The sequence below is a fragment of the Phascolarctos cinereus genome, unplaced genomic scaffold (assembly GCF_003287225.1).
Source record: "Phascolarctos cinereus isolate Bilbo 61053 unplaced genomic scaffold, phaCin_HiC Scaffold_4;HRSCAF=312, whole genome shotgun sequence".
NCBI classification, from domain to species: Eukaryota; Metazoa; Chordata; class Mammalia; order Diprotodontia; family Phascolarctidae; genus Phascolarctos; species Phascolarctos cinereus.
This window is the reverse complement of record NW_027555847.1, coordinates 431,489,768-431,496,296: the sequence shown is the minus strand read 5'-3', so window position 1 is coordinate 431,496,296 and position 6,529 is coordinate 431,489,768. Positions and strand designations below refer to the sequence as shown.

At 35.6% G+C, this 6,529-nt stretch overlaps 1 pseudogene; it reads right to left on the bottom strand.

The window, feature by feature from the left end:
* Positions 1-562: 562 nt before the first annotated feature.
* LOC144456555 (NEDD4-binding protein 2-like 2 pseudogene) overlaps positions 563-6,529 on the bottom strand; it is a 78,758-nt pseudogene continuing 72,791 nt past the window's right edge.

Here is a 6,529-nt window from a genome sequence, read left to right as displayed (position 1 = left end):
CTTTAAACTAAAACAAGGGTAGGGTTATGTTGAGAAATATTAGATTAAATAATACTATGGCTGTTTATTAAGTTGCTTAATTACAATAGAGGTGTCAGCCTTAATTGAGTAGCTGGTGGACAGGTTAATAAAAATTTTAAAATAAAATCAATTAGAGTTAATAAAGACACTATGAAAATATGTAATATGCAAAATCTGAGTGATGATTAAGTTGACTATTCCAACCAAGTTATACTCTTAGTATGATTTTGTGTTAAGTGAAATATTAATATAAGTTTATTCTATAAACATGTTACCAAGTATTTACAAGTAAAGTTCTATCTTTTTTTTTTTACAATTTACATACTATTTTTATTTACATTTTAAAATTTAAACAATTTTTGGGGAACAAACTCTGTGAGGTAATGATTTTTTTTAATTAGATTTGAACCTATTTAAAAACCTCCAGAAAATCTCTATGCTTTTTTTAAACGGTAAGCCACAAGTTTATTTTAGTTGAAAGCAGACCAAATATTACTTATTTTGCAACATCAAAGTGATTCCATGAGTCTACACAGTCTTCCTACCTCTGTCTTCGAAGTCTCTCAGACCTTCTATGTAGAGATTGCACTGAATTTGTTATAGTAGAAATCAGCATTTTATATTCATAATGATCCAACACCTATTTTTGCATGAGAGCTCCCATGGTTATTCCTCTTTTCTAATTTCTCAAGATTAAATTTCCATCATGTTTCAGGTTCATGGAATTCTACTAGGCATCCTTTGCTTATAACCATTTCCACATAAGGTTTCATTTCCCCATAAGGTTTCATTTCCCAACATTGGTTATTAGTGTTATTTATTATAACTGGAGATCTTCCCTGATCAATAGCTTTCTTTGTTCTGCCCTGGTTCCAGTCATGCGCATCACAAAGTTATCTAATATATGTGTATCCATTTTGATACCGAAAATAATCATCTGGGGCAACTAGGTGGCGCAGTGGATAGAGCACCAGCCTTGAAGTCGGGAGGACCTGAGTTCAAATCCGGCCTCAGACTAAACACTTGACACTTAATAGCTGTGTGACCCTGGGCAAGTCACTTAACCCTAATTGCCTAAAATAAAATTTAAAAAAAAGGAAAAAAAAGAAAGAAAATAGTCATCAGTGCTGAAGATGATGGCACCACGATTCTGTCCAAGCAGAACACAAAATAGTGCCATTTTCCCTGAACCAGGCAGACTTCTCAAAAAGATAAATAGCTTCTTTAGCTTTCCCTCTTGGAACTGCTAGTTTATAAGCCTGTTTGATTTCTCCATCTGGAATAAAGAAAAGTATTCCCCAGACTCTTCTCTTGTTTCACAGAAATCATCACTTTCTCATCCATCTTGCTCACCATGGCCATTTCTAGAGGTCTGTATAATATTGTTCCTCTCATCGCAATCAGAAAATCTGTTAGTCTGATCAAATGTTGAACAATTCCAATTTGTGTTGCCACTGTTTACATTATATCCATTGTACATTTCACATAATTTAACATCTTAAGCATAGAAAACATTTGGTGATAGAGATGGAGAGGGATTAAATCTTTGAAAATTTAAATGATGATTGAACCTGGAAGGAAAACTGTCATGAGGAACTAAAGAACACTGGTTTCCATTCAGGCCTAAAGGAAGGAATTGAGCTGTTAAAAAAAAAAATAGGTTCTATTTGTCCATTAACTGAATATTCAGTGTTCCAAGCAACTCTTTCATTACTAAAATACTACTCATCACCTGGGGTGAACATATAGTACTAAATCACCTAGCCTTACTTTCTTCATCAGATTTGAAACTGTCATTGTAATTGCCTTGAGACTAAACTGTTCCTGAAAGGGTTTAAATTCCTGACAACTGCCTTCCAAATCTTCTTTTTCACTCTCCAGTGCCTGAATTTTTTTGTAAAACTGAGGTAACTCATTGTCTATATCCAGTTTATTAGAAGAAGGGTTCTGTTTGTTTTCTCATCCACCAGTGACTTTTTGTGTGTGATGTTTTCTTTTATCTCATTTATTTTCCTTAGGACTATTGTAAATAGTTCCTATGAATGCTCTGCTTGTACTATATTCCACTTCCTCTATACTAACTGCGATAGTTACCTTGTGATTTCTTTCCACTCTAATTTCTTTAGTATTTCCAGAGACATAAGCACAGTTATTTCTAGATACTTCACTGATGTTCATGGATACTACTGTAGAATTTACATGCTATAGACTTAACAGCTGGCTGTTATAAGAGATTAGATCCCCCAAAGGTTTCACAAAACTGTGAGTTTCAGTTTTGTTCTGAATTTTTCCATTTTCTTTGTCATCAGAGATGGATAAAAGTATCCATTTGTTCTCTGTTTTCTCTTATGATGTGTGAAAATGGTCACCACTATCATGGGATATAGATAAGCCTCTTCTTTTGATTTCAGCTTTTATTGCATGTTTCACTTGCTAGGGTTTTTTCTTTACCCCCAAAGAATCGGCTTAATTTTCACAATAAGACATCTGTGAGAAACGAGAAAAGCAACCTGGAGTTCTCAGCTATAGGCCATGGGTGCTACCCTAGCTGGCAACATCTTGGCTCCTACAAGTAAAGTTCTTAACCTAAACAATATTCATCTCTTAATGTAGCATATTCCTAATCATAAAATTGTACTGGTATATTTTTATTGAATTGATGTTTTCCATGAAATTTTAAAAGGATGTGATGCAGAAAAAACTGAATACATTATATAAAAGAAAAAAATGGGGTTACCCTTACATAGAGGTATAGACTCAGTGATGAAAGGTACCTAAAAGGTCATTGGGTTCACCACCCTCCTTTATTTTATAGATGAAGAAACTGAGGCCAAGTGTGATTATGTTACTTATTCAAACTTGTATGGCTAGTAATTATGTGACATAGGAATTGAATTCTAGTCTATTCTGACTCCACATCCAGCATTCTGTTCACTGAGTCCCCTTGTTGCTTCTAAGAAAATTACTAAGTACATAGCACAATTTGATTGGAACTGGAAAGTGACCCTTCCCCCCAAATATGCCCCAGTCCACTTGTTGCTCCTTGAAATTCAACCATTAGAGAATTCAACCAATTCTCTGTGTGATAAAATATACCCTAATGAAGTGCTTAAATATGCTTAAATGTGGTATCATTTAAAACAAGGTATTATTCATTTATATCTTGCTTAATAAGAATTGGTTTATCAGAAACTTTCTAGCTGATAACTAGGAAAAAATGACAGGAGGTTCAGGAAGAAAACAAAGCAAAAAAACATGAGGTCACTGTTTTTTTCATATATACGCCATAGGAATAATGAACGTTATGTATTCTATGGTTTGGCCTAAGTTTTTTCTTGCCATGGCATAATCTTTTTTTTTTTTTACTATAGAGAATGATCCTTTGTAGTTAGCAATTAACAACTTTGTCCCTGTCCTTACCTATACCATATTAGCCAAGTATTTTAAATTAAACCCTCATTTATAAAAGGAGGAGATTGGACAACAGATCTTTTAAGGCATTTTCTGGCATTAAAGCCATGATCCTATAATTTTTGTTTAGTATGGAGATATTTAGGGAGGGAAAGAGGAGGAACAAGGAGAAAGGGAAAACATCCCAGGTTAAGTTCACAGAATCAAAAAGAAACATCTAGATTTTGCTTTAAAAATATTAATTCATATCATCATTTCTATTTCGTACATGAGAAAATGAAAGAAAATTATTTTCCAAGTTATTCAGAAATCACTGGCAGGAAATGTGCATCTTCATCACTTTGAATTCTTGTACAATGTGATTTTTGTCTTTTCTTTTTATATTCATTAAACACCTACCTTTTGACCCACTCTTGTCTCTTAGATTGAACAAAATGATGTAGGCAGTGAAGTGACATTTCTCACTTTCTACCATTTTCTTCACAAACCCATTCGTTTTAGAAATAATTATCCAATTTCTGCATAGTTAGGCAGAACTGGCACATCTGCAGATAATGGCACAATTTGATATTTATAAAGTATCAAGTTTGCTATAAATATATGTATGTTTCTAGTTTCCATGGGAATTTGGTAATCACTATAACTGTTCATTATTTATCTATTTTTGAGTGGAATCAAATAAGACTACAATTTATAGGACTGCATTAAAAAAGTAACTATTCAATAATTAACCCTTCAGTTTATCTACCTCCTATACAACTTGGAAACCTCTTAGGCTGTATATGAAGTGGCACCATCAGGAGTTAAGATCACACCTGCAAATTTGAGTGCCAGAGCTCACAGAAGGTTCCCGATGAGAGGATCATCACAATTTTTCTTCATCTAAGGTTTCAGAATACAGAATGAGAAAAATGAGTTTGATTCATTTCACATTGCCACCATCCCTCCTCTTCTCTGCTCAAGAAAAAAAAATGTTAGAATACCTAAGCAGTTTTCAAATAGGCTGTATAAGATTTTAGTATTCTTTCTTGGGTATCTTGAATAGGGGTCCATGAGCTACTCACACATGTGCACACACATATGTGTGTATCTATGTATGTGTGTGTATATATATACACACACACACACACACACACACAAACACACACATATATATGCTGCATTTCAATATGATTGATTTCTCTTGTAATCTTGTGTATTTTATTTTATTCGTTTACAAACAACTCACATTGGCTCTTTAAAGGTCCCAGTTATTAAGTCAATGTATTAAAAAGTAAATATTTATGGGTGGCGGGGCCAAGATGGTGGAGTAAAAGCAGAGACTTGCCTAAGCTATCCCCCAAACCCCTCAAAATACCTGTAAAAATTGCTCTAAACAAATTCTAAAGCAGCAGAACCCACAAAAAGGTGGAATGAAACAACTTTCCAGCCCAAAACAACTTGTAAGGTTGGTAGGAAAGGTCTGTTGTACCAGGGTGAGAGAGGAGCACAATCCAGTGCAGGACACACCAGCATAGACTATTGCCCCCAAAAATCCAGAGCAGGCCTAAGGGCAACTGAATCAGTGGCAACAGAGTCAGTTTCCAGACTGCTCAATCCACAGACATCAAAGACAATACAGATGGTTACCAGGAAAGGTCTATCAGACCTGAGTGAGAGTGGAGTGCATTCTAGTGCAGGCCACACCAGCACAGTTCCCACTCCAGGAAACCAGTAACAAATGTTACCAATAACTAAATGAGCACCAGCAGCAACTGCTTCCAGGGCTTAGAGTCCATAGATGGTAAGGGGATTAAACAACTGATCAGAAAAATATTACAGGTATCTTTTTTTCTAGCACTGAGGCAGGACTCTGTTGTTTTGCCCATATTCAGATGTGAGTCACAATCTTGGGTGGCAGGCCTAGGATGAGGAGGAGCACTAGCATAGCAGAGCTTGCTGTAGCAATGGAGAGGGGGCTTCCTCACAGTTCCAGAACAGAAAAGAGTGTTTGTGGTCTCTCACAGATGAGAACACAGGCCAGCACAGTAGTAAACACTTCTCCTTAGAGTATACCACTTTGGAAAACTGAAAAGTAATACGTCCTTAGAAGTATCTCAGAAAACAGATGCACAAAACCCCTGAGGCTTTGGACAGTGTGCCCTACACACTGAAATCAGAGCCCTGATATAATAAAGAGTTAAAAAGTCAAGTAATTGCTAGGAAAATGAGCAAACAGTGGAAAATATTCAGACTACAAAATCTTACTTTGGTGAAAAGGAAGATCAAAACATACAATCAGAAGAAGACAGCACACAGTCAAAGCTCCTGTCTCCAAAGCCTCTAAGAAAAATTTGAATTGGTCTCAGGCCATGGAGGAGTTCAAAAAATTTTGAAAAGCAAGTTAGAAAAGTAGAGGAATAATTGGGGAAAGAAATGCAAGAAAATAATGAAAAATGAGCCAACAGTTTGCTAAAAGAGATCCCCCCCCAAAAAAAACTGAAGAAAATAATACCTTAAAAAAAAAGACTAGTCCAAATAGCAAAAGAAGCCCAAAAAGGCAATGAGGAGAAAAATGCCTTAAAAATAGAATTGGTCAAAGGGGAAAGAAGGTCCTAAATCTCACTGAAGCACGTAATTCTTTTTTTTTTGTATTTTTCATTTTTATTTTTTTAACATATGTTTTTAAAACTTTGGGTTACAAATATTATTCCTTCCTCCCTCCACACCCACTCTCATTGAAAAGGCAAGCAATTCAATACAGGTAATAGATGTGTAGTCATGCAAAACACTTCCATATTAGTCATATTGTGAAAAACTAAGCATATTTCCCTTCATCCTATCCTAGCCCCCCATTTATTCTATTCTCTCTTTTGACCCTGTCCCTCCTCAGATGTGTGCTTCTGATTATCCCCTCCCCCAATCTGCCCTCCCCTCTATCATCTCCCTGCTCTCTTGTCCCTTTCTCCCCTTATTTTCCTGTAGGGTAAAATAGATTTCCATACCCAATTGAGTGTGTATGTTATTCCCTCCTTAAGCCAAATTCTATGAGAATAAGATTCACTCATTCCCTCTTACCTTCCCCCATTTCCCCTCCACTGTGAAAGCCTTTTCTTGA